Source organism: Ovis canadensis, chromosome 4, assembly GCF_042477335.2.
Source record: "Ovis canadensis isolate MfBH-ARS-UI-01 breed Bighorn chromosome 4, ARS-UI_OviCan_v2, whole genome shotgun sequence".
Classification (NCBI taxonomy): Eukaryota; Metazoa; Chordata; class Mammalia; order Artiodactyla; family Bovidae; genus Ovis; species Ovis canadensis.
In genome coordinates, this window is record NC_091248.1 from 108,222,225 (window position 1) to 108,249,731 (window position 27,507).

Sequence of the window (27,507 nt, forward strand, 5' to 3'; positions counted from 1 at the left end):
TTTTCCAGGCAAGAATACTGGAGTAGGTTGCCATTCCCTTCTGCAGGGGTTCTTTCCAACCCAGGGATAGAACCTGGGTCTCCTGCATTGCAGGCAGACTCTTAACCAGCTGAGCCACCAGGGAAGCACTGGAGTTCCCTCAGGGCTCACTGTGGGGTGCTGCGACCTCCTTTGTTTACTGATTTGGCAGGCAACATTTTTCATTCACAAGGGTCTGGCTGGAAGTGATCTTCCTTATTTACCTGTGAGCCTGGAAACTCTGTTTGCCAGGTACAGGCTGGTTTTTCCAAGAAAGCTTTGTGAGTATTGGCACCAAAAAGTCAACCTTAGTTCCATAAAACTGTCTAACTGTATCTGATACTATGCATCTTATGACCTGTTACAAGGAGAACAGGTTCTTATTTAATGTATTAAAACAACTATGTGCTAAGTCGCTTCAGTCGTATCCAACACTTTGAGACCCTATGGACCGTAGCCCCCAGGCTTCTCTGTCCATGGGATTCTCCAGGCAAGAATACTGGAGTGGGTTGCCATGCCCTCCTCCAGGAGGAACCTGTGTCTCTAATGTCTCCTGTATCGGTGGATTCTTTATCACTGGCACTACCTGGGAAGCCCACAAATAGCTATATTGCCATGAAAATAAGAACACTTAAAAGTGTTCCAAATTCTGGAGGAATCACGTAGGAGAAAATACAACTGTTACATTTTTGTTTGCCAAGGTATAATTATTAAGCTTCTCTTATAGATAGCTTAAGAGAAAAGGGAAAGGAGTTCCTTATGTCTGAAGAGCAGAACATTAAAGATCCAACAAAATTTCAAACAAGAAGTCCATAAAAAGTCATAGTTCTTCATCAGTTCCTTCAGTCCCATGTGATTTATGCTTGTTCTGCTTGATCTTGGATTAGCAGTTTCAAACATTTTTGGAGAAGAATCTGAGTAAAACAAAAACTATCTGTATAACAAAACATCTTGAGGTTAGGATTTGATGAGAGTTCATTTGATAAGGAAATTTGGATATTTCTATAGCATACAACATTTTGGCATAAGAATAAGACAATGAAGGTATTGACAGATTTCTATGAACTCCATGCAGTTTCTGGAACACCTACATTATTAACCTGTGTGCATGCTCGGTCACTCAGTCATGGCTATCTCTTTGTGAGAGCATGGGCTATATGTAGCCTGCCAGGCTCCTCTGTTCATGGTTACCCATACAAATGTAACTTAGGGAAGCTGAAGCATCCCTTTTTATTTGACAGCATTTTGTATGCAACTTAATGTATCAAATAAAGGAAATTATTATTTTTTTAAGATTTCTTTTTACAAGGTAAAAGAACAGTTTTTTTTTTTCTAGTAGCCCTCCAGGTGTCCACTGCAGGGGACACAGGTTCAGTCCCTGGCCAGAGAAGTTCCATATGCCGCATGTTGTGGCCAAAAGAGAGAAAAGACTTCATTTAGAATTTGATTTTGGGAAGTTTGTCACAAATCTTGAAAACCTTGAACATTTGATTATATAGGGTCAGGTCACTGTAAAAGAATACTTAGTTGTCCTTTTAACCAAAGTGATAATAAAAGATTTTAAAGGCAAATATGAGAAGTAATATATCTGTAAAAGAAAAGAAAAAAAAACTTTAACTTGTTCAGTATTGTGGAGACTTTTTTTAAGTGATCAAAAACATGATAAAGATGACATGAAATACAGGATACTATTTTGATAAGATGTAAAACTTTTGTTTCTAGCAGATTGCTTAAAAAGTAAAGAAAGACCATACAGTTCTTTAATAAGAGCAGTCAGTAATCCATTAAAACGTTGTCATTCTAGTTTTGCATTAATACACTTTTGATTGCAAGGCTCATTTTTTTTTTTTTAAACTGATGAATAAATCCTTTCAATCTTAGCAGTTTGAGCACGGAAATTTCTTTTCCACAAATGTTCTGCATGTGATAAAGGGCATGTTTACATTTTAAAATGTCTGTTTAGTTTTTTGGTTCATCTTTCTTATTCTGGAACAACCAGTTGTTCTAGTTTGAGACAAAACTCTCTTTTTCCCTAATAAAAACACATCTTTCATACCTTTCTATATCAAAAACACATCTTACTTTCCTTACATGTCTTACATACAGAGTTTTTTAAAACTCTTCAACCTAGTAGTCTCATTTCTGCATATTCATTATAGTTTTTAATCATTAGTAACCTTTTACTAATGGTTAAGTAATCATTAGTTATTTGGTTAAATAATCATTAGTTATTTGGCAGAAAGAGAAGAGGAACTAAAGAGGCTTTTAATGAAGATGAAAAAGGAGAGTGAAAAAGCTGGCTTAAAACTCAACATTCAGAAAACTAATATCATGGCATCCGGTCCCATCATTTCATGGCAAATAGATGAAGTGAAGGGGAAACAATGGAAACAGTGACAGACTTTATTTTCTTGGGCTCCAAAATCACTGCAGGTGGTGACTGCAGCCATAAAATTAAAACACACTTGCTCCTTGCAAGAAAAGCTATGACAGACCTAGACAGCGTATTAAAAAGCAGAAACATTACTTAGCCAACAAAGGTCCATCTAGTCAAAGTTATGGTTTTTCCAGTAGTCATGTTTGGATGTGAGAGCTAGACCATAAAGAAAGCTGAGTGCTGAAGAATTGATGCTTTTGAACTGTGGTGTTGGAGAAGACTCTTGAGAGTCCCTTGAACTGCCAGGAGATCCACCCAGTCCATCCTAAAGGAAATCAGTCCTGGGTGTTCATTGGAAGGACTGATGCTGAAGCTGAAACTCCAATACTTTGGTCCCCTGATGCGAAGAACTGACTCATTTGAAAAGACCCTGATGCTGGGAAAGATTGAAGGCAGAAGAAGGAGATGACAGAGGATGAGATAGTTGGGTGGCATCACCGACTCGATGGAGATGAGTTTGAGTAAACTCCGGGAGTTGGTGATGGACAGGGAGGCCTGGTGTGCTGTAGTCCATGGGGTCACAAAGAGGTGGGCATGACTGAGCAACTGAACTAAGCTGAAAGAGGGTGCAAAAGATGCATACCCCTTCTCTCCCACACCCCAAGATCCAGAAGATAGTCTAGAAGAGTAGACTTGTTATAGTTGCGGGTGGGATGAAGAACCTCCTATGACAAAGGAGACATGGGAAAGACAAAAGACAGAGACATGGGAAAACAATGACTGTTTCTGGGACCTATAACCAATGAGTATGCAAATCCAAATTCACAAGAGTTACAATCCAAAGAATTCTTAGAAATGCTTTTCTCCTGCTAATCTGACAAGGAGAAGTTTACCTTCTTTTGACCAACACTGTGGATGGAAATCTGGGAGGCTGATTTTGGTTAAGAATTCTTAACCTTTTGTCAGCTGTCCCAGGTTTTTAGCTATATCCTCTGTGGTGAGTGGGGTGTCCTGGCCCTCCCTTTATGATCTTAGACAGGTTAACAAGAGAAAAGCATATGAAGCTATTTAGTATGTTTTACATGAGACAAGAGCCATCATTAGAAAATGAAAAGCCCAAGAAGTGGTTAAACTTGAATGTTTTAATACTAGTTTTGATGAAGAAAGCAGAACAGGATAGGAGCTAACGGTAGAAAACTAGGGGAAAGTTAGCAAGACCCTCAATATTCAAGGTGCCATATTTTGAGGTAACATGTTCTGAACCCCATCAGTAATGATAACTCGCATAGCTTGACAATGGTGATATCCAAAAATAATTATTTCCATTATTTGAACATACCCGTTAATTAATCTAGCTAATCCTAAATTCTTTTTCTGCCACTGTCTTTTGAGTTATCATCAGTTCAGTTCAGTTGCTCAGTCGTGTCCGACTCTTTGTAGCCCCATGGACTTCAGCACGCCAGGCTTCCCTGTCCATCACCAACTCCTGGAGCTTGCTCAAACTGAAGTCCATTGAGTCAGTGATGCCTTCCAGCAACCTCATCCTCTGTCGTCCCCTTATCCTCCTGCCTTCAATTTTTCCTAGCATCAGGGTCTTTAACAATGAGTCAGTTCTTTGCATCAAGTGGCCAAAGTATTGGAGCTTCAGCTTCAGCATCAGCCTTCTAATGAATATTCAGGACTGATTTCCTTTAGGATGGACTGGTTGGATCTCCTTGCAGTCCAAGGGACTCTCAAGAGTCTTCTCCAACACCACAGTTCAAAAGCATCAGTTCTTCAGTGCTCATCTTTCTTTATGGTCCAAAGACCATATGGTCTCTCTTTATGTGAGAGAGAAACATTTTTATTGGAATATAGTTGCTTTACAATGTTGTGTTAGTTTTAATTGATCTACTTTTTGTTCATTAGTATTTGTCTTGCTGTTGGTCAGTTTTTCACAATTTAATGCTAACATATGTGCCATGCTGTTGCTTCAGTCATGCCCGACTCTGTGTGACCCTATGGACTGTAGCCTTCCAGGCTCCTCTGTCCATGGGATTCTCCAGGCCAGAATACTGGAGTGGGTTGTGATGCCCTCCTTCAGGGGATCTTCCCGATCCAGGGATCGAACCCACCTCTCCTAAGTCTCCTGCGTTGGCAGGTGGGTTCTTTACCACTAGCCCCACTTGGATAGTGCTAGTTTCACCTTCTGACATATAATAGGTACTTTATAAATGTTTGTGATTGTCGAGCTGAGCCCCAGTCATGAAGTATTGATTTATAACATAACTTTTCTCCCCTTACAGTTCATTAGCTGTGTAGTGTGTCCCTTAAATGAATTTAACCCCACACACAGTCATACATGTGAAAAGTTCAGTATTGACTTTTCAGCTCATCTGTGTAGTATTCTTGGTTAGATTCTCTGTCAGATGGCACTGATAATTAACCCTTTATGAAGAGCCCAAGTTTCTTCAGACTCTCTGGCTAGATGATAAAAAAAACAGTATATAGTATACATGGACATGATGATACTTAATGATTCTAAAGCAACACTGGTTTTATTCAGGAGCATCATATTAAACCAGTTAAAGACTCCTTTGGCTTAAAACCTGCTTTTCAGATCTCACATTTTATCTACTCTTTTTCTGCAAAACTGTTTTTTAAATATGTAGCAAAGATCATGGTGGATATGTATTTCCACTTGAAGAGTGAGGGACTCAGCAGGAGGTCTGTCAGCTTAAAGAAAGCAAAGATAATGGATATTTGGGGACTCACAGTTAGACCCCTGAATCCCCCCACAACCCAGTCTTGGGAAGAAAAGGAAGAGCACCCTAGAAAGTTTGGGTCCTTGCTAAGATGTAGCAGAGTATCAAAGAATACTTTCTTTAAAGCACTTATAAATATGAATTAGTTTTTATAATAGCTCTGTGGTAAGCAATTATCATTTACTAATTGGAAGGCCAAATAAAATAAGATAAATGTTAAATGCCATTAAGCACTCTACTTAGTGCTTGTCCAAGGCTCCAGAGCAGACAGCTATAAATGCAAAAAACAAATGCTGCATTTTGCCAAGATAGAATCTGTTTCTATTAATATATCTGTAAATATAAATAATTCCAGTTATAAGATAATAAATATTCTTGAGCAGAAATTAGAATGTTTCAGAACACAGTTGTTTAGGTTTTTATGTTTCATTAATTTTCAGAGGGTTAAAAAGTCAGAAAAACAAGAAACAAACTTATAGTTGTATCTTTTCTGCTTAAATATTATGATTTAGTTAAGTCAAATACAATATTAAAAAATGTATTCTATGATACTTCAACCAAATGCTTATTTAACTAAATTATGAGTATTTAGTTAAAGCACTACAGAATAAAAACTTGAGTTCAGCTTTTTATTTTGTGTTTGAAATATTAGTATAAGCTCCAAATGAAAATGTCTTATAGATAGCTAGAACTGGATTCAGAGTGGAAATAGGAGGAAGAGAGTCAAAAAGATAGTTTTGAAAGTTACCATAAAGGTCCTTATCATATTGTTAGCTATATGTAGAAGGATTGTAGGGAGGATAAAAGATGGCTAATGAGAGAACCTTAGGTACAAAGCACTATTAAATGAACAAGAAATAGTAGTATTGGCAAAATTTATACTACAGTAACCTTTATATAGTTTCTTATACCTTTTAATCCAGCTAAATCCATAATTTTACTTGATACTAAAAGTTTGAAATAATATAACATGCTAATTTCAGGGAAGTTATTTTTTTTTCTAAAAGCTATGATTAAAACTAGATATTTTACATTGAATTGTTTCGTACTTGATTGGTATATTGTTACTATTTTTTCAAAGAAATATCTTTTGTTTTATTGAAACTAGAGCCCAGGAGTCTTAATTTTCCACCTCAGCCTCTTTGTTGTACTGTACTGCTATAAAACTATCAGTGTTCATTAAGCCCTTGAGTCACTTTTTATTTAACCTGATCAAAACAATACTATCTGGAAACTTTATTTCAAAGAAGATGCAAGACTATAGCTGTCCTTCTATTTTTTTCTGAGGCTCAGTGATAGGCTGAGGAATGGAGAAGGAAAAGGACTAAGTTTGACTAAAATGGTGAAATTTCAAAATACTTTTTTTGTGGAATATGGGCAAGTGAATTCATCTGAAATGTAGCAGTATTAATTTACTACATTAATCTGAAATTCAAAGTATAGTCGCATTAAATTTTCTGGTAGCTACATCAATAAAAGTAAAAAGAAACAAAAGTGATTTTTAATAATATATTGTATTTAATCTTATAAATCCATATGTTACAATTTCAGCATGTAATCCATATTAAAATTGAGATATTTTACTCTTTCATATTAAGTCTGATATCTGGTATGTATTATGTTTTGACAGCACATTTAAATTTGGACTGGCCACATTTCATGTGTTCACTAACGTCATATGGCTAGTCACTATTGAACAACACAATTCTTAAGTAACTGAAAGTAAATACATTTTGAGGGGATTCCCTGGCAGTCCAGTGGTTAGGAGTCAGTGTTTTTACTGCCTGAGGGCTTGGGTTCAGTCCCTGGCTGGGGAACTAAGATCCTGAAGGCAGTGTGACTTGGCCAAATGACAAAAAAAGGAAATACATTTTGAGCTTCATAGACACCATTATCTGTTATCTATATGGACATATTATTTCTTTCTAGCAGTTCTTAGGGACAGGGCAATTCATTTGATAGACTTGTCTTGATGAACTCAAGGAAAGTTGATATGAATAAAAAATAAGGTGAGATCCAGTTAGAAGGAACTTCTAAAGGAGATGGCAGTGCCAAGACTAAATTTAATACTCTTATACTATATAGACACATGCACCTTGTCTAATGAAAGCCGGCTTCTTGATACCCTTCAGTTGCTTTATTTCTCTCATTATTTGTGAGAAACAACTATTTGACTGGAAGTCAGATGTTAAAATCAGAATGTGAGGGCTTGAAGAATCTTTAGAAGATAACATAGGTTGTTCGAGTGATAAATTAAAAATTTTAATAGATTATACATGTAATGGGCTTCTCTGATGGCTCAGCTGGTAAGGAATCCACCTGCAATGCAGGAGACCTGGGTTCAATCCCTGGGTTGGGAAGAGGCCCTGGAGAAGGGAAAGGCTACCCACTCCAGTATTCTGGCCTGGAGAATTCCATGGACTGTATAGTCCCTGGGGTCACAAAGAGTTGGACATGACTGAGTGACTTTCACTTTCACTTTTCATACATGTAATGGTATAAAATTCAAAAGATATAAAAAGATTATATAGCAAAAGTAAAGCAGTTGTCCTCTAGCCACTTGATTGCCCTTTTTAGAGGCAGCCAGAATGTTGAGTTTCTTAAGTGTCCTTCAGGAGCTGTTTTCAACATATTTTGCCTTGACAAATGAAGATATAATGAATATACTTGTATGTATGTGGACAGATATGTGAATGTCTATAGAAAAATTCTTACAAGTGAAATTTCTAATTCAAAAGAATATATTTATTTTTTATTTTGTGAATATTGCTGAATACAGTAAAAATTATGCCAGTTAATACTCCCAACTAGTTATGTGTGAATAAATCTTTTTCTTATTGAACCAATTTTCCAGACTGAATCTAAGGAAGGAACAAAATTTATAGGTTAAAAAAAATTTTTATTGTGCTGTTCTAATTGAAGAGGCATAGGTAACCCTGTTTTATCTTGACATGATCTTGAGTCCTCAGTTCCAGAGTTTAGATTGAAAACACTGATTGTAATCCAGCTCTCCCCTTATTTTATGTATGAAGAGTTCCAAATAAATGGTGCTATTTCTCCAAGTACTCCCTGAAAAGGGAAAGAAAATGGACTATAGAATGGTCTAAAATGTAAACAAAGAAATTTCTTGGTGTTCAGTATAATGGGCAAACTTCAATTAATGACTTTTTTAGAGTTAAACTTGTTAAAATAACATTGGCTGTTTGATTTTGTTTCGTAAGTTTCATGGTTAGTGAAAGCCTTGGCAGCCCAGGGCATCAGGAGTAGAACAGGGAACTTGATGGTCAGGAAGAAGCAAGGAAAGAAACCCTTACATTCATAGTTCTGATGTGGTGACTGCTGATGTGAAAAGCAAAGGGGCAATGAAAAGCAAAGGGGCAAAGACTAGCTGAAGAGGATGAAGTTTATAGTAGAAAAAGGATCTGGAGTGTCTCACCCAGTGCTTGGTAAGCAGTGGCTGCACAGGTACCCTAGTTCCTTGTTGGTAGAAGTGTCCGTTCAGTTGTTCATTCCTATCCGACTCATTTGTGACCCCATGGACTACAGCACTCCAGGCCTTCCTGTCCATCACCAACTCCCAGAGTTTACTCAAACTCATGTCTGTTGAGTCGGTGATGCCATCCAGCCATCTCATCCTCTGTTGTCCCCTTCTCATCCCGCCTTCAGTCTTTCCCAGCATCAAGGTCTTTTCCAATGAGTCAGTTCTTCGCATCAGATGGCCCAGGTATTGCAGTTCCAGCTTCAGCATCAGTCCTTCAATGAATATTCAGGACCGATCTCCTTTAGGATGGATTGGCTGGATCTCCTTGCAGTCCAAGGGACTCTCAAGAGTCCTCTCCAACACCACAGTTCAAAAGCATCAATTCTTCAGCGCTCAGCTTTCTCTATGCTCCAACTCTCACATCCATGCATGACTACTGGAAAAACTATAGCTTTGACTAGACAGACTTCTGTTTGTTGGCAAAGTAATGTCTCTGCTTTTTAATATGCTGTCTAGGTTGGTCATAACTTTCCTTCCAGGGAGTAAGCGTCTTTGAATTTCATGGCTGCCATTACCATCTGCAGTGACTATGGAGCCTAAAAAAATAAACTCTGTCACTGTTTCCACTGTTTCCCCATCTATTTCCCATGAAGTGATGGGACCAGATGCCATGATCTTCGTTTTCTGAATGTTGAGTTTTAAGCCGAATTTTTCACTTTCCCCTTTCACTTTCATCAAGAGACCCTTCATAGAAGTGTAGACTTGTCTAACTATTTTGAAGGGCGGTACTTACCAGATACATTGTGATCTAACAGTTCTTTTCGTAGCTGTATACCTGAAAGAAATTCTCACAGAGGTCCATAAGTGGTTGGTCATTCACTGCTTATTATTTGTGCTTATGGAAAACAATCTTATTGTCCATACTCTTTGCCCAATGTTGAGTAAATTATGATAGGTTTATTCCACAGGGTACTATCTAGCAGTTTGAAGCAGTGAACTAGATGTATGCATGGAAACATTATGGACCTTAAAAGTATGTGTGCATGCCAAGTCACTTCAGTCATGTCTGACTCTGTGCAGCCCTAAGGACTGCAGCCCACCAAGTTCCTCTGTCCATAATGTTCTCCAGGCAAGAATACAGGAATGGGTTGCCGTGCCCTCTGCCAGGGGATCTTCCCAACCCAGGCATCGAACCTGTGTCTCTTATGTCTCCTGCATTAGCAGGCCGGTTCTTTACCACTAGCACCACATGGGAAGCCCTCTTAAAAGCATCAGTTCAGTTCAGTTCAATTCAGTCACTCAGTCGTGTCCAACTCTTTGCGACCCCATGAATTGCAGCACGCCAGGCCTCCCTGTCCATCACCAACTCCCGGAGTTCACTCAGACTCATGTCCATCGAGTTGGTGATGCCATCCAGCCATCTCATCCTCTGTCATCCGCTTCTCCTCCTGCCCCGAATCCCTCCCAGCATCAGGGTCTTTTCCAATGAGTCAACTCTTCGCATCAGGTGGCCAAAGTATTGGAGTTTCAGCTTTAGCATCAGTCCTTTCAGTGAACACCCAGGACTGATCTCCTTTAGGATGGACTGGTTGGATCTCCTTGCAGTCCAAAGGACTCTCAAGAGTCTTCTCCAACACCACAGTTCAAAAGCATCAATTCTTCAGCGCTCAGCTTTCTTCACAGTCCAACTCTCACATCCATACATGACTACTGGAAAAACCATAGCCTTGACTAGACGCACCTTTGTTGGCAAAGTAATGTCTCTGCTTTTTAATATGCTATCTAGGTTGGTCATAACTTTCCTTCCAAGGAGTAAGCATCTTTTAATTTCATGGCTGCAATAACCATCTGCAGTGATTTTGGAGCCCCCCAAAATAAAGTCTGACACTGTTCCCACTGTTTCCCCATCTATTTGCCATGAAGTGAAGGGACTAGATGCCATGATCTTCGTTTTCTGAATGTTGAGCTTTAAGCCAACTTTCTCACTCTCTTCTTTCACTTTCATCAAGAGGCTTTTTAGTTCCTCTTCACTTTCTGCCATAAGGGTGGTGTCACCTGCATATCTGAGGTTATTGATATTTCTCCTGGCAATCTTGATTCCAGCTTGTGCTTCCTCCAGCCTAGTGTTTCTCATGATGTATTCTGCATAGAAGTTAAATAATCAGGGTGACAATATACAGCCTTGACGTCTCCTTTTCCTATTTGGAACCAGTCTGTTGTTCCATGTCCAGTTCTAACTGTTGCTTCCTGACCTACATATAGGGCAGGTCAGGTGGTCTGGTATTCCCATCTCTTTCAGAATTTTCCACAGTTTATTGTGATCCACACAGTCCAAGACTTTGGCATAGCCAGTAAAGCAGAAATAGATGTTTTTCTGGAACTCTCTTGCTTTTTCCATGATCCAGTGGATGTTGGCAATTTGATCTCTGGTTCCTCTGCCTTTTCTAAAACCAGCTTGAACATCAGGGGGTTCATATTTCATGTATTGCTGAAGCCTGGCCTGGTGGTAATTAAAAACAGAAACAGATTGAGATATGTAACAAAAGCATCTATATAAATTTTTTAAAGGTATGTAAGGAAAACACATTACACAGTTTACTAGAAAACACCTAAACACGTTAAGTAGATTACAGTGATTGCTTAAGTTGAGAGGATGATGAGAATGGGGATACAAGAATAAACAATAAAAATATAGAAATGTGAAACTTTGCTTTTCCTGTGGGTGGTCTTTGAAGCCTCTGATGGCTGACTAGGTGGGTATCTACAGACCACTACCTATGTATCTTTCATTATTGCTGTCTTGGAGAGTAATGTTTCTCATTATCATTGGAACATTTTTGTTGTTGTTAAATTAACTGTACTTAAAGTGATTATTTGGAGTTCGTGGTTCTGAAATCTTGCTCTTTTTTTGTTCTTCACTTCCTCTTTCTTTCCTTTTTCTGTTACTGTAATGTTCTGTTTGGTTATTGCTTTAATACAGAATATACAGACCTCATTGTTTATATCTGGTTTAGGTCTGCTTGTATAGCCAGTACTATACGTTGTTATTCTTAGAAGATAGTAGTTAGTAGGACATCCCTGCTGGTTGGTTCAGTGACTAAGACGCCACGCTCCCAGTGCAGGGGGCATGGGTTCAATCCCTGATCTGGGAACTAGGTTTCACCTGGTGCAACTAAAAATAAAATCCCATACACTGCAACTAAAGATCCCACATGCCACAGTGAAGGTCGAAGATCCTATATGCCGCAACTAACACCTGGTGCAGCCAAGTAAATAAATTTTTTTTTTTTTTAAAGAAAAATAATGATGAGTCATGTGAGAGACTTTTCAATGTCCTTTTAGATAATGGTCTTTTTTTGATTAAAGCAAAGGGGAGAGATACTGGTAATATAGGAATCACAGCTTTGATCCATTACTCTTTATGAAATTCATGTTATTTGTCTTGCTTTTCCTTTAAGAATATCTGGTTAGGGCCAGTAAAAATATTGACTCCTAGAGAGTTCCCTGAGGTAGCAGTAAGATCTTGAGTAGAAAAAATACAGGAAACAAAGAGCCCTGCCTTTTGGCAATTTTTAATAGAACTCTCCTGTAGGTCATGAACTTTTGAGTATCCTGAATTTTGAGTTTGCTTCAGTTGAGGTTTTTGATTGTGAAGGGTACCACCCAAGCTGGAGCTCCAGTTTAGCAACTGGAGAAAGGAGCTGTGATGCAATTAAAGTAACCGTAGCAACCATTATAATGTAAATAAGTTTCCTTGGGAAGGAAATTGAGAGTGTGGGCACTTGTTAGGGCGTTCCTTTAGAGATTTTACTAGGAGAGCTGACCACCAGTTTGCTATCAAAAACCCATTGTAACTCCTCCTTGAACACTATCAAGTCCTGTGCATCTCCAGCTTTCTTTAATAGCTTTTTGACAAGCTAGCCCCATGTATAGAAAACACAGTGAATCTTTCATGTGCTTATCTTCTTCATACACATGAACACTTCTTTTTCCTCTACTGAAGTTAAAATTTTTCTCACTGTCTTCTGTTACTAACTTTGCTGCAGGTCTGTAGTACCCAAAGGAAGCCACTTAGGTTTCCAGAAAAACAATGTGGTGTGTGCTTAGCAGACCCTGTTGGCCAAGATTTGCTTATGGTCGAACCGATGGTGCCATGGCTACTCCTTAAGCAACATGAAAGAGACAAATCTTTGGTTTCAAATCTCATTACTTTTTTGTTTTAGCATTTAAGCTTTAAGAAATAAAAATTTCTAAATGTTGCATGGTTTTAATGCAGGCTTACTTTGTGGATTTAGAGATTGGATGGCTGGCTGCTTCTGCTGCTGCTGCTAAGTTGCTTCAGTCGTGTCTGACTCTGTGCGACCCCATAGACAGCAGCCCACCAGGCTCCACTGTCCCTGGGACTCTTCAGGCAAGAGTAGTGGAGTGGGATGCTATTGCCTTCTGCATTGGATGGCTGGAGGAAGTAATAAAAATGAAGCCAGAGTATTACCAAATTAGAGTTGGGTTGATAAGTGTAATACTATACTTGTTTACTGTGTCCCTAATGAGTATAGTGGGCTTCCCTTATGGCTCAGCTGGGAAAGAATTCACTGCAATGTGGGAGACCTGGGTTCAATCCCTGGGTTGGGAAGATCCTGTAGAGAAGGGAAAGGCTACCCACTACTCCAGTATTTTGGCCTGGAGAATTCCATGGACTACACAGTCCATGGGGTTGCAAGGCCGAGACTGAGCAACTTTCACTTTCACCTTCTAACGAGTCTAGCAGTTTTAACAAAGAGGTTGTGAGTAAAAAGCTTAGAGTTCTAATTCAAGTTTAACCATTGTCATGTGGTTTGCTGCCAAGTAAATAGCTTCTCTCAACCTCAGCTTTCTGTTTGTAAAAGAAGAATGAAAAAATGACTTTGTATTATAGAAATATTTATTAATACAAGAGGAACTGAAATGTAAGTAGTGGTAAGACCTACCTCTTGAGAAACCTGTATACAGGTCAGGAAGCAACAGTTAGAACTGGACATGGAACAACAGACTGGTTCCAAATAGGAAAAGGAGTATGTCGAGGCTGCATATTGTCACCCTGCTTATTTAACTTATATGCAGAGCACATCATAAGAATGCTGGGCTGGAGGAAGCACAAGCTGGAATCAAGATTGCCGGGAGAAATATCAATAACTGCGGATATGCAGATGACACCACCCTTATGGCAGAAAGTGAAGAGGATCTAAAAAGCCTCTTGATGAAAGTGAAAGAGGAGAGTGAAAAAGTTGGCTCAAAGCTCAACATTTAGAAAATGAAGACCATGGCATCTCGTCTCATCACTTCATGGGAAGTAGATGGGGAAACAGTGGAAACAGTGTCAGACTTTATTTTTTTTGGCTCCAATATCACTGCAGATGGTGACTGCAGCCATGAAATTAAAAGATTCTTACTCCTTGGAAGGAAAGTTATGACCAACCTAGACAGCATATTAAAAAGCAGAGACATTACTTTGCCAACAAAGGTGCGTCTAGTCAAGGCTATGGTTTTTCCTGTGGTCATGTATGGATGTGAGAGTTGGACTGTGAAGAAAGCTGAGCGCTGAAGAATTGATGTTTTTGAACTGTGGTGCTGGAAAAGACTCTTGAGAGTCCCTTGGATTGCAAGGAGATCCAACCAGTCCATCCTAAAGGAGATCAGTCCTGGGTGTTCTTTGGAAGGACTGATGCTAAAGCTGAAACTCCAATACTTTGGCCACCTGATGCGAAGAGTTGACTCATTGGAAAAGACCCTGATGCTGGGAGGGATTCGGGGCAGGAGGAGAAGGGGACGACAGAGGATGAGATGGCTGGGTGGCATCACCGACTCGTTGGACATGGGTTTGAGTAAACTCTGGGAGTTGGTGATGGACCGGGAGGCCTGGCATGCTGCGATTTATGGGGTTGCAAAAGTCGGACACGACTGATCAAGAACATCATCTGATAGAAGACAGAAATTCTAACTTTCAGGGTAATATTCCTTCCTTACATAGCTTGTGTACTTGCTTCAGTTAAGGCTTTCTACTTTGGTTTTTAAGTTTTTTCATCCAGCTTTATCCTTTTGTTGAGGTGTCATTGAGATCACATTAGTTACTCCTGTGTAACAACTCTTTGTTGGCTTAGCCATCAATAGCTGAGTTGATTTTTAAGCTTTGAATTCTTGAGCATTTATTACATGTCAAGTTAGGGCTTCCCAGGTGGTGCAGTGGTAAAGAATCTGCCTGCCAGTGCAGGAGATGTGGGTTCGATCCCTGGGTCAGGAAGATCCCCTGGAGAAGGAAATAGCAACCTGCTCCAGTGTTCATGTCTGGAGAATCCCATGGGCAGAGATGTATGGACAGGCCGCAGTCCATGGGGTTGCAAAGAGTTGGGCACGGCTGAGCATGCACTCACACGCACACACGTTTGTAACTGTGTGCATGGGAAATAAGTACAAAATTTATAAAACACAATTTGTGCCATTCAATATAACAGTCATTCAAAGAACTGGGAAACAGCTCTGATGTTACTTTTACTATCTCAGATCTTCTCATCTCTGTGGATATCATTCCTGATTCTCTCAGGTCTTTCATTTGGTTTAGTTTGCCAGCCCCAGTACTACCATCCTGGTTATCCTCTTCTGAATGTGTTATAAGTGGTGAGTTATCACTTTTATTTTTTAATTAATTTCTTTTTTATTGAAGGATAATTGCTTTACAGAATTTTGTTGTTTTGTGTCAAACTTCAACGTGAATCAGCCACAGGTATACATATATCCCCTCCCTTTTGAACTTCCCTCCCGTCTCCTTCCCCATCCCACCCCTCTAGGTTGATACAGAGCCCCTGTTTGAGTTTCCTTAGCCATACAGCAAATTCCTGTTTGCTATCTATTTTACATACGCTAAGTTTCCATGTTACTCTTTCCATACATCTCACCCTCTCCTCGCCTCTCCCCATGGCCACAAGTCTGTTTTCAATATCTGTTTCTCCATTGCTGCCCTGAAAATAAATTGTTCAGTACCATTTTTCTAGATTTTGTATATATGCATTAGAATATGGTATTTATTACTTCACTCTGTATAATAGGTTCTAGGTTCATCCACCTCATTAGAACTGATTCAAAGGTGTTCCTTTTTAAGGCTGAGTAATATTCCATTGTGTCTATGTACCGCAACTTCTTTATCCTTTTATCTGTCGATGGACATCTAGGTTGCTTCCATGTTCTAGCTATTGTAAATAGTGCTGCAGTGAACAGTGGGATACATTTGTCTTTTTCAATTTTGGTGTATATGCCTAGGATTGGATTGCTGGGTCATATGGTGGTTTTTTTCCCAGTTTTGTCTTTTTCAATTTTGGTGTATATGCCTAGGATTGGATTGCTGGGTCATATGGTGGTTTTATTCCTAGTTTTTTAAGGAATCTCTGTACTGTCTTCCATAGTGGCTGTATCAGTTTACATTCCTACCAACAGTGCAAGAGCATTCCCTTTTCTCCACCCCTTCTCTAGCATTTATTGTTTGTAGGCTTTTTGATGATGGCCATTCTGACCGGTGTGAGGTGATATCTCATTGTGGTTTTGATTTGCGTTTCTGTAATAGTGAGTGATGTTGAGCATATTTTCATGTGTTTGTTAGCCATCTGTATGTCTTCTTTGGAGAAATGTCTGTTTAGGTCTTTCCCCCACTTTTTGATCGGGTTGTTTGTTTTTCTGGTATTGAATTGCATGAGCTGCTTGTGTATTTTGGAAATTAATCCTTTGTCAGTTGTTTCATTTACTATTATTTTCTCCCATTCTGAGGGTTGTCTTTTCACCTTGCTTAGTGTTTCCTTTGCTGTGCGAAAGCTTTTAAGTTTAATCAGGTCCTACTTGTTTACTTTTTTTGTTTCTTTTCATTGTTCTAGGAGGTGGGTTATAGAAGATCTCGCTTTGATTTATGTCATCGAGTGTTGCCTATGTTTTTCTCTAAGAGTTTTATAGTTTCTGGGCTTACATTTAGGTTTTTAATCCATTTTGAGTTTATCTTTGTGTATGGTGTTAGGAAATGTCCTAATTTCATTCTTTTACATGTAGCTGTCCACTTTTCCCAGCATCATTTACTGAAGAGGGTGTCTTTGCCACATTGTATATTCTTGCTTCCTTTGTCAAAAATAAGATACCCATATGTACATGAGTTTATTTCTGGGCTTTTTATCTTGTTCCATTGGTTTATAATTCTGTTTTTGTGTCAGTACGATACTGTCTTGATGACTGTAGCTTTGTAGAATAATCTGAAGTCAGGAAGCTTGATTCCTCCAGCTCCATCCTTCTTTCTCAAGACTGCTTTGGCTATTCCGGGTCTTTTGTGTTTCCATATGAATTGTGAAATTTTTTGTCCCAGTTCCGTGAAAAATGCCATTGGTAATTTGAGAGGGATCACACTGAATCTGTAGAGTGTGTTTCACAATACTGATTCTTCCTACCCAGAAACATGGAATATCTCTCCATCTGTTTATGTCATCTTTGATTTCTTTCATTAATGTCTTATAATTTTCTGTGTACACTTCTTTTGTCTCCTTAGGTAAGTTTATTCTTAGATATTTAATTATTTTTGTTGCAATGGTGAATGGGATTGATTCCTTAACTTCTCTTTCTTATTTTTCATTGTTAGTGAGTTACCACTTTTAAGAGGTTACATTCTAATTACAATTCTCAGAAAGCTGCCTAACCTGTACTGATTTTCTTCTCTGTTCAGTCACTAGTGGTGGTAGTTTAGTCATTAAGTCATGTCCGACTCTTGTGATCCCATGGACTATGTGTAGCCTGCCAGGCTCCTCTGTCCATGGGATTCTCCAGGCAAGAATACTAGAGTGGGTTGCCATTTCCTTCTCCCATCAGTCACTAGACTGTTATTTTATTAACTAAATTTGTGTAAAGTTTTTAAGCTGGCAGTACACATCAAAGCTTCATCTTTAGCTTATGGTCAAATAAACTCTCAACTAATTATCAACTAATATTAAAATTGATTCCTTGGGAATTCTCTTGTGATACAGTGGTTAAGGCTTTGCAGGCTCACTGCCAAGGGCCTGAGTTTGATCCCTGGTCATGAAGCTAAGACTGCACAAGCCACTCGGTGCAGCCAAAAAAATGAAAATACTAGAATATTTTAAATTACTTATGTAACTTGCAATAAATTTTTTAAAATTGATTTCTTGCTAGTCACATACTTTTGTTTAGATAAATGCATTTACATGTGTCCTTGATAAATTCCATTTTGCATTTGCAGCCCATTGTTTCAATCTATCTGTTCAGATAGTTTTGATTTTCGATTATGACTTTCATGGTATTACCTAATCTTCCCAGGTTTTATATCACTAGGAAAATTTATAAGCTACCACTTGAAACTTCAAGGTGTTGATAAACACTGAAAAAAGTAAGGTCAAATACAGAGCCCTGAGATAACCTGAGAGCCTTCCATCCAGACTGATACTGTTGAAAAAAATTTGTACAATATGAGACTTGGGAATTAAGTTTTATCTGGGTCAAATGAGGACTGCAGACAGGTTTCAGATAGCTCTGAGAAAGTGCTCCAAGGGGTGAGGGGAGGAGCTAGGATATGTAGGAGTTTTGCTAAGAAGGGCAGGTAATCTGGAAAGTCACAAGATTACTGGTAAACCAGAAATGTCAAGGTAAGGAATTTAGCGCTTTCCTGTGTATGGGAAAATACAGGAGTCTGGCCTCTCTGGAATCATTTTTTTGATATGCATCTTCCTATCTGGGGACAGTGTTCTGTGTTTTCACGCCCTAAGTTCCCTCAGGGGTCATGGGGAGTGGCTGCAGTCTGATGGCTGCTAGATGACATATATTCTTTCCTTCCTGAGTTCCCTCAGGGCTCACTAGTTTGACCACCCTTGGTGGCTGCAATTGCTTGTGACTGTGACATCCTTGTTTTCTGATATGGCAGGAAATTACTCCATTTCTCAATATCAACCATTTATGAATAATCTGAGATGGTTCAGCTTATTCTCAATCTGTCACCTAATGAACATAAGAAACTTTACTTTGATCTCAATGAGATGTATTTGACCTACTCTATGTTATTTCTCTGATCTCTCAATCTTGTAATGATTTGTTATTTTTATACATTTCAAAGTGATCATCATGTCAAGTCTAGTTACTGTCTGTCCTCATCATACAAAGATAAAACATGATTATTGACTGTATTCCCCACACAAATACATTTGACTCATTTATTTTGTTACTGAAAATCTGTCTCTCTTAATCTCCCTCACCTAATTTCTCTCTTTCCCCCATCGCCTGTGCTCTGGTTGTTCTCTGTATCTATGACTATTTTTGTTTAGTTGTTTGTGTTTACTTGTTTTGTTTTTTCGATTTCACATAAAAGTGAAATGCAATATTTGTGTTTCTCTGACTTGTTTCACTTAGTGTAGTTCTTTCTAGATCCATCTGTGTTGTCATAGATGGCAAGATTTCTTTCTCTCTTATGGATAAAAAATATTTCATTGTTTGTTTGTGTATATATATACATATATATATGTGTGTATATATATATCTTCTTTTCCATTCATCTGTTGAGACAATTAGGTTTCTCCCATATCTTGGCTATTGTAAATAATGTTGCAGTGAACATAGGGGTACATGTATGTTTTTGAACTAGTGTTTTGTTTTCTTTGGATAAATACACAGGTATGCAATCTATAGATCATATGGTAGTTATGTTTTTAATTTTGTGAGGTATCTCCATACTGTTTTTCATAATGGTTGCACCAATTTACTTTCCCACAGTGCAGAAGGTTCTCTTTTCTCTACATCCTCACCAGCACATATTATTTGTCTTCGTGTTGTCCTTCTAACAGGTGTGAGATGGTGTCTCATTGTGGTTTAGATTTGCATTTCCCTCACGGTTGGTGGTGTTGAGCATCTTTTCATGTACCTGTTAGCTATCTGTATGTTATCTTTGTAAAAATGTCTTTCACGTCCTTTGCCTGAATTTTAATTTGGTGTTTTTTTTTCCTTTTTTGCTAATGACTTGTATGAGTTCTTTATGTATTTCGGATATTCCTCCCTTATCAGATATATTTTTTTGCACATATCTTCTCTCATTCAATAGGTGGTCTTTCTGTTCTATCGATAGTTTCCTCTCTGTACAAAAACTTGAGCTACTGGATGCTCTCTTATTATCTTTTCTTCTGTCTCAGGCTTCAATTTTCACTTAACCATATGTATACTGTCCTTCCCAATCTGGAAGATTATTCTTAATAAAGAAAGTGGAAACAAAATAAGAGTAGAATAGGTCAGGTATTTATCTTTTAGCATGGGGAAAGAGCCTGTCTCATCTTTTTGTATACAGCTTCGCTGGAAAAAGACTGTGTGTTAGCACTTTTCATAAACTTATATTGATCCTCTATTATGTGCCAAACACTGCATTAGATCTGGACTCCAAAGATGAATAAAACGAAGTCTTTTCTTTCAAGGAAGTCACAGTGTAGTTGGAAAGATAAATATAAATTTTTACAGAATAGGAAAGTAAGGTCTGCTGGAGGATGTTCAGAATCCTGTGGTGGTACTCAGGAAAGAGCAACCAGTTGTGTTTAATGGAGGCATGTTGATGTGAGCCTTCACAGAGGAAATTCTGTTTAAGTGGATTTTTAAAGGAAGTACAGTTTTGGGTTGATTGGGGTGGGATAAGTTAAAGGCCAACATCATGTGTCGAGAAATCTTAAAATAGGCCATTATGATCAGAATATGGAATATAAAGGGGAGTCTCAGGAAATGAGACTGGAGAAACAAGCAGGACCATATCAGAAAGGGCCTTGATAACTATGCTGGAATTTTGACTCCGGTAGGCACATGAGTGTCCTCAAAGGGTTTTAAGCACAGTATATCTTCAAAACCAGGTCAGAGTCCTTCCTTGTGATACAGTATATAATATAGTATACTATATAAATCAGTTTAGGCTAGGTTAGGTTGTGGTAACAAATAATTCCCCACTCAGTGGCTTATAATAGCAAGAGATTATTATTTGCGCTCACTGCATATCTGTCATGTGGCTCTGTTCCAGAACCAAGGCTAGAGATGCAGCTCTTATCTGAGATGTTGCCCTTGTGGTGGAGGAAAATGAGACTTGATAGAACCATGCATTTCTCTGAAAGCTTCTGTTCAGAAGTAGAATGTATCATTTACTCAGTGATAATGAGTGATATATCTAGATAGAGTTACCCTAATAAAAAATATGTCCATTATGTTATCTAGGTGGTTTCACAGGTATCTCAGTGGGTAAAGAATCCACCCACCATTCAGGAGATGCAGGAAACACCAGTTTGATTCCTGGGTCAGGCAGATCCCTTGGAGAAGGGCATGGCAGCCCACTCCAGTGTTCTTGCCTGGAGAATCCCATGGACAGAGGAGCCTGGTGGGCTACTGTCCGTGGGTTGCATAGAGTTGGACATGACTGAAGTGACTGAGCATGCAACATGCACAGCATGAATATATTATTTATGTTGTGAAGATATGGTAAAATATGGTATGTGCTTAGTTGCTTAGTCATGTCTTACTCTTTGAGACCCCATGGAATGTAGCCTGCTACACTTCTCTGTCCATGGGGTTCTCCAGACAAGAATACTGGAGTGGGTAGCCATTCCTTTTTCCAGAGGATCTTCCCAACCCAGGTATCGAATCCAAGCCTCCTGCATTGCAGGCAGATTCTTTACCATCTGAGCCTATGTAATAATATTCAGCCAACAGAAACTATGTGCACAAGTTTACTTAATAAGAAAGGGAAGTGGTCATTAAGTTTTAAGTGGGAAAAAAATGGGTTATAAAGTAACTTGAACAGAAAATATCAATTTAATTTAAAATATCAGTTTAGTTTAGAGGGAGGGAAGGAGGGATGGAGAGAGAGAGTGTGTGTGTGTATGTGTGTTTGCCCTCCAGTTTGGTTCACTTTAGCCTTATTAGACTGGAATGGTAGTAGATAATACATTGGAGGTGGGGTGAGGCCAGTATTAAAGACAAAGAGAATAGTCAGGCTGTTGTGGTTATCTAAGTAAGAGAGGATAAGGGCCTTACCTAAGACAGGAGATAGAGAAGAGGAACCACAATAAGAGAAATAGTAAGATGACAGAAATGATGGAATTTGGTGACATTTGTGTATTGAGGTGGATGCTCTGTGTTATGAGAGGATGATAAGTTTTTTAGTCTTGTGTAATTGAATAAATGGTAGTAACACTTTCTATTTATTTCACAGTCCTTTAAACATAAGAGAATAAGCACTGAAAGTATCAAATTACCTGTTTTAAGAAAAAATTGATGAGGGAAATGTCTAGAGAGAGTGAAAATGAGATAATTTCTTTTGAAGACTTTTTAGCAAATTTGCTGTTCCAGTCTACTCCCCTTTTATTCTAAGTTCTAATTTAAATTGGTAATTTCCAAGTATAAATTTTGGCAGTTGTGGGATGATTTTTAAATCTCTATGCTATCTTGAGGATCTTGTTTTCATCAGCTTGACCCTAAAGAAATTCAGCTTGACCAGAGTATTTATAATATAACCAGATAGAAAGATCTATATATTAAAAAAACTATAACTTTAGGGACTTCCCAGGCAGTCCAGTGGATAAGATTCTGTGCTTCCACTGCATAGGCTCAGGTTCCATCCCTGGTCTGGGAAGTTCTTCATGCTAAAGGAGGGAAAATGGTATAATTTTGAAGGAGGCATTAGGGAGTTTTGGTAGAATTTATGCTTCTTTAGAGACAACATTAAGACAACATTAGAGTCTTTCATTTGTTTAAATAGAACAAACATAAAAAGGATCTTGAATATTGCTTCATGTTCTGAGTTTCTCTTTTAGTAGGATGTTCTAGCTTTGGGGATATAAATAGACCCCTCCTTTTTAATAACTTTATTGAAGTAAAATTTTATAATATGAAGTTCATTCACTTAAGGTATACAGTTGAGTGCTTTTGTGTATTTACAGAGTTATGTGACCAATCACCATAGTCTACTTTTAGAACATTTTCTGTATCCCCAAAAGAAACCTCAGAGTAGTTATTCCCTACTCCTCCCACTACACCACCATGCCTCTCCAGGCAACCATTAATCTATTTTCTATGTCTATAGATTTTCCAGTTCTGGACACTTCATACAAGTGAAATACTTACAATATGTAGTATACTTACAATATAAGTAGGCTTCTTAATTTTTAAAGTTTTTCCCTTCCTAAATGATTTCTTTTGTGTCCCATATTAGAGGTCACTTTAAAGTTTATGATATTTATAGCTCTATCTTATGTGATAAATTGCTTGATTCTTAATTATATTTGTACTCTGTCATTTAATACAATGCTTTGTACATTATATATAGCAAATAAATCATTTGTAGATTACATGGATTTTTTATGGATATTAAAAGATATATTTTGTGGATAATTGTCCTAGTGTCTGAATTTCATTTACTGTTGCTTATTTCCATTTTCTCCCCTGACTACTCACTTTCTAGCTGAATAGTGTCTTTACTTACACTACTGATGAAAAGTACTTTACTCAGGTCCTCTTTATTCCTGCAGAATAAATTATTCAGTACTTGGTAGAAGTCAATGATTTACTGAAAAGCAGATGAAGCTCATTAGGAGACTGCTGGGTATAGCTTAACAGTTCATATTTCATTTCCCTTAGACCTTTCCTCAGTGTATAATCTGGATTACCCTGATTAAAGGATTCTGCCTTCCAAATGTAATGTCAGTTGGGTCTAGAACTACCTTGGTATACCTGCCTGAATGGTAGGTATACCTCTTCCATTAACCACTAGAGCACAAAGAGATTTGGATAGGATAGTGTGTACATGCGTTCCTTTAGTTTATTTATTTATTATTTTTTTTTCATATATTCCTTTAGTTAGAATCTTCTTAGTGCAGATAACCTTGGATCTGTGAATGCTCTGTCCTGTTTGTGATAAAAGGCAGGGTTTTTTTTTCTTTTTTTATCTTTCTGAATTTTGCTTCCTGTTGCCTTTGTTTTTGTTTTCCCTGTCATATGTTTTACATGTGACAGAAGACAAAAAGAACACTAGTCAAGTGCCAGATAGAATTTAATAAATGTTATTTTAAATCCAGTAGCTGAGCTTGTGAAAAAAAAAAAAGAAAGAAAATCCTCAGTGGGAAAAGTGAAGAGGGTATTTAAAACCAAAGTTGTAGGTACATACGCTAAAGTTATGGCTGCCCTAGGTAAATAAAAGGTTTCAGTTTTAACGGCCATACAGGAAACAGGGACTTTGCTACTTCCCTCCGTAAAGCTAGTTCCTCAAAAGTTTGCCATATTGTTGAAAAGTTGATATGAAAAAAAAAAATCTTTTCCAGTGATATAGATGTCAAGGAAGTTCATCCACACTGTGTGAGTTCTGAGAATTTGTTACCATGAACTTCTGTTGTAACCTTGGTTTAGAGTGTCCCTTTTTCTCTACAGTTTGAGGAACCCAAAGCCGAGAAATTAATGGATAAAGTAGTCCTAAATTAGTGATGGTCCCATGATATCAGGATGAAGCAAATGTAAAACTTCTCTATAGGAATATCTTCAGTGTAAGCCACACAGGATTCCCACAGCTAAAGGTGTCCTACAGATTTTTTTTTTTTGAAAAGTGGAACTTTAAAAAATATAGTTGTTGAAATTTAAAACTCAGTGGACAGTGTCAATGGTAGAATGGATAGATTGTATATTCATGCAATGGAATACTGTAAAGCAATGGAAATGAATAAACTGCTGGCATGTATAAGATCATGTTTGAATAATGATAATGCTGAATGCAGGAAGCCAGAGAAAGAGTATTACTATATGATTTTATCTATATACAGCTAAAAACTCTAACGTATATTAGAAGTCATGACTCAATCTTTGAGGAAGAGGGAGGGGTTAGTGATTAGGGAGGGGGCAAGAGAGAGATTTCTGGAGTGCCAATAACATTACATTTTTTGACCTTGGTGGTTGTTACATGATTGTCTCACTTGTGATAATTTATTGAGCTTATGATTTGTATACTTGTTCAATATAAAAGAAAGCAGGAATCAAAAATGTGATAAATATCATAGAAAAGATAGGATGAATTAAAAGCATAGTAAAAGGTGGTAGAAATAAGTTCAAATGCATCAGTAATCATACTAAAGTGTATGAATTACACTTACCAATTGAAAGACAGAGTGTCTGTTCTATCATGTTTCCAAGATGGTTGACATGTGTACCATCCTCCCACCTACAGGTAGAGTTTTTTCCTCCATTCACCTTGAATCTGGGCTGGCTTTTGTGACTTGCTTAAGCAATAGAATGTGCCAGAAGTGACATCCTGGGACTTTCAGGGCTGGGACATGAGAAACTTTGCTGCTTCTATCTAGCCTTTTTGAACATTCCTTTTTTGAGTGTTCTCCCATGGAATATTCATTCTGGGGACCTAGCTGTCATGCTGTGAGAAGCCCAAGCCAGATGGAGAGGCACAAATGAGTTCCCAGCCAACTGCCAGCATCAACTGCTACCCATGTAAGTGAGTTAAGGAATCATCTTGGATATTCTAGACCCAGCAGACATCATATGGAGAAAAACCCAGATATCAAGCACATGGACCTAGTCTAGTCATCAGCAGCAGCCGTTAGAGTCACCCCACCTGAGGTCCCAGAGGTCACAGGGCAGACGTAAGCCTTTCCTTCTGTGCCTTGTCTGAGTTCCTGGCCCTTGGAATTATGAGCATAATAAAATGGTTGTAGTTCTATGCCAGTAGATTTTGAGGTAGTTTGTTTATAACAATAGATAAATGAAACAGAATTTGGTACCTAGAAGTGAAGTGCTGTTATAATCTAAAATATAGATTGGCTTTGGGACTTGGCAGTGGACAGAGGCTGGAGGGACCTTGAGGAGACTGTTGGTGAAGTTTTGAAAAACGAAAAAGTATTACTAGAGGCTGGATAAAAAGGAAACTTTGTTATGTGGTGATGATGGTACAAGGTTTATTAATATTGACACGTGTGGGCACATGAAAGATAGAAAATGTATTTAATATATTCATTTTATCTAAGAAGTTTTCTAGACAGAAGGTTGAAAAGTGTTACCTAACTTCTCATGATAAGGTGAAAATACAGAGATGAATGAGCTAAAAAATGAACTATTCAGTTTTCAAGCAGAACTTAGAGGGAAAATATTTCTAACCCAAGCTCTGTTGTTAGGTTAGGAAATGAAAAACTTTTCCTCATCCCTAGTTGCTCCAGATAGCCAATGATTTCTAAAGAAATGGCTTCAGAGCAAAGATTAAGTTAAACATAATGCCAATAAAACATCACCTCAAAGTAAAGATCTCAAGGATGCAACTAGAAATCCCTTTGTTAATAAGACTTCTGAAAGATTTAAGGCAGTGCCTTGTAGAACTTTTCAGCTACAAAAAAAAAAAGTCTAAAGATCTAAAGGGAATATATCCTAGATTCTCTTTATTAGACAATAGGGCTTCTAAGAATTTTAAGGGTATTTTCTTACAGTAGCCTCACATAAAAATTAAAATAGAGAAAATGAGTATAGCTCTGTCTATTGAAGTGAACTCCCTATAAGAGTCATAGGAAATGTGCAAGAGTTTTTAATAGACTGTATGTACTGATTATAGCAACGTCAGCATGAAGTAAAAGGAGCAGAGACAATAAAAAATGAAAATAGGCCTTTGAACTTCCCAACCATCTACAGGCAGGAAGCAGGCTAAGAAGGCTACTCCACTGCAGATATTAAGCATCTCTTATGTAAAAAGAAGGATGACTCAGGGTGGAGCCAAATTTTGAAGAATCACTCTCAGGAAATAAGGCTAGGCTGTAACCAAGAAACTGGTGATATTTGATTAAATTTCACAATTGCTGTGGAAAAAAAATAACTGCTATATATCTCCTGTTCCTTCTTCATATTTTGAATGAAAGTGTCTGTGGTGGTTTTACTAAGTCAGTCTTACTATTGTGCGATTATATGTTGGGTGTGTGGGAGCAGATAATTTGTCTCTTTATTCAGATCAAGAGGAATAATACTCCAGTAGCTGTACCTGAGGAACTGCATCTGAGGAACCTCAATCACACCTGGACCTGAATTAGATATCAAGATTCTGGACATCAAGCTGATGCCATAATCAGATGAGACTTTTGGAGGTCTTAGGAGAGGGTGAGTGTATTTTGCATGTGGGAGGGATTTGTTGGGGCCAGAGGGTGGTTTGTGGTAACTTTGTCTCCAAAGTGGCTGTCATCAATCTCTTCCCTTCTTGCCATTCAGAGGTGAAGTCTATTTCTCTCCTCCTTTTGAATCTGGGATTGCATAGTGGCTTGTGTGACAATTGAATGGGACTTCCAAGACTAGGTCATAAGAAGGCGAGCAGCTTCTGCCTTTGTATGCCTCTTGGAATACTTGCTCTCAGAACCAGCCACCATGCTATGAGAAGCCCAGGTCAAATGGAGAGGACATGTGTAGGCGGTGGTTGATAGCCCCAGTGAGCTACCACCAAACAACCAGCATCAACTGTCAGTCATGTGAATGTGTGAAGGAATCATATTGGACAGTCCAGCCCTAGCAAACATCACCTGGAGAGAACCGAAGTGAAGTGAAGTTGCTCAGTCATGTCCGACTCTTTGCGACCCCATGGACTGCAGCCTACCGGGCTCCTCCGTCCATGGGATTTTCCAGGCAAGAGTACTGGAGTGGGGTGCCATTGCCCCAGCCAAATAGCTCCTCTTGAGACGTCCCAGCCATCTTCATCCATTCAAGTCATCCATCCCATCTGAGGTTCCAGACATTGTGGATCAGAGACACTTTGTCTCTGCTGTGCCCTATTAGAATTTCTGGCCTACAGAATCATAATAAATAATCATCATTTACCATTGTTTGGGAGTAGTTTTCTTTTT

The 27,507-nt window shown here is 38.3% G+C and overlaps 1 protein-coding gene across 4 annotated transcripts in view; it reads left to right on the forward strand.

Moving 5' to 3' along the window:
• AHCYL2 (adenosylhomocysteinase like 2) overlaps positions 1-27,507 on the forward strand; it is a 188,489-nt gene that overhangs the window by 21,674 nt on the left and 139,308 nt on the right. The window contains exon 2 of one of the 4 annotated variants that reach the window (XM_069588365.1): positions 26,627-26,773. The exons of the other annotated variants lie outside the window; for them this stretch is intronic. The gene's annotated coding sequence lies outside the window, so the exon portion shown is untranslated. The remainder of the gene's footprint in view (positions 1-26,626; positions 26,774-27,507) is intronic. 4 annotated transcript variants of the gene reach the window in all.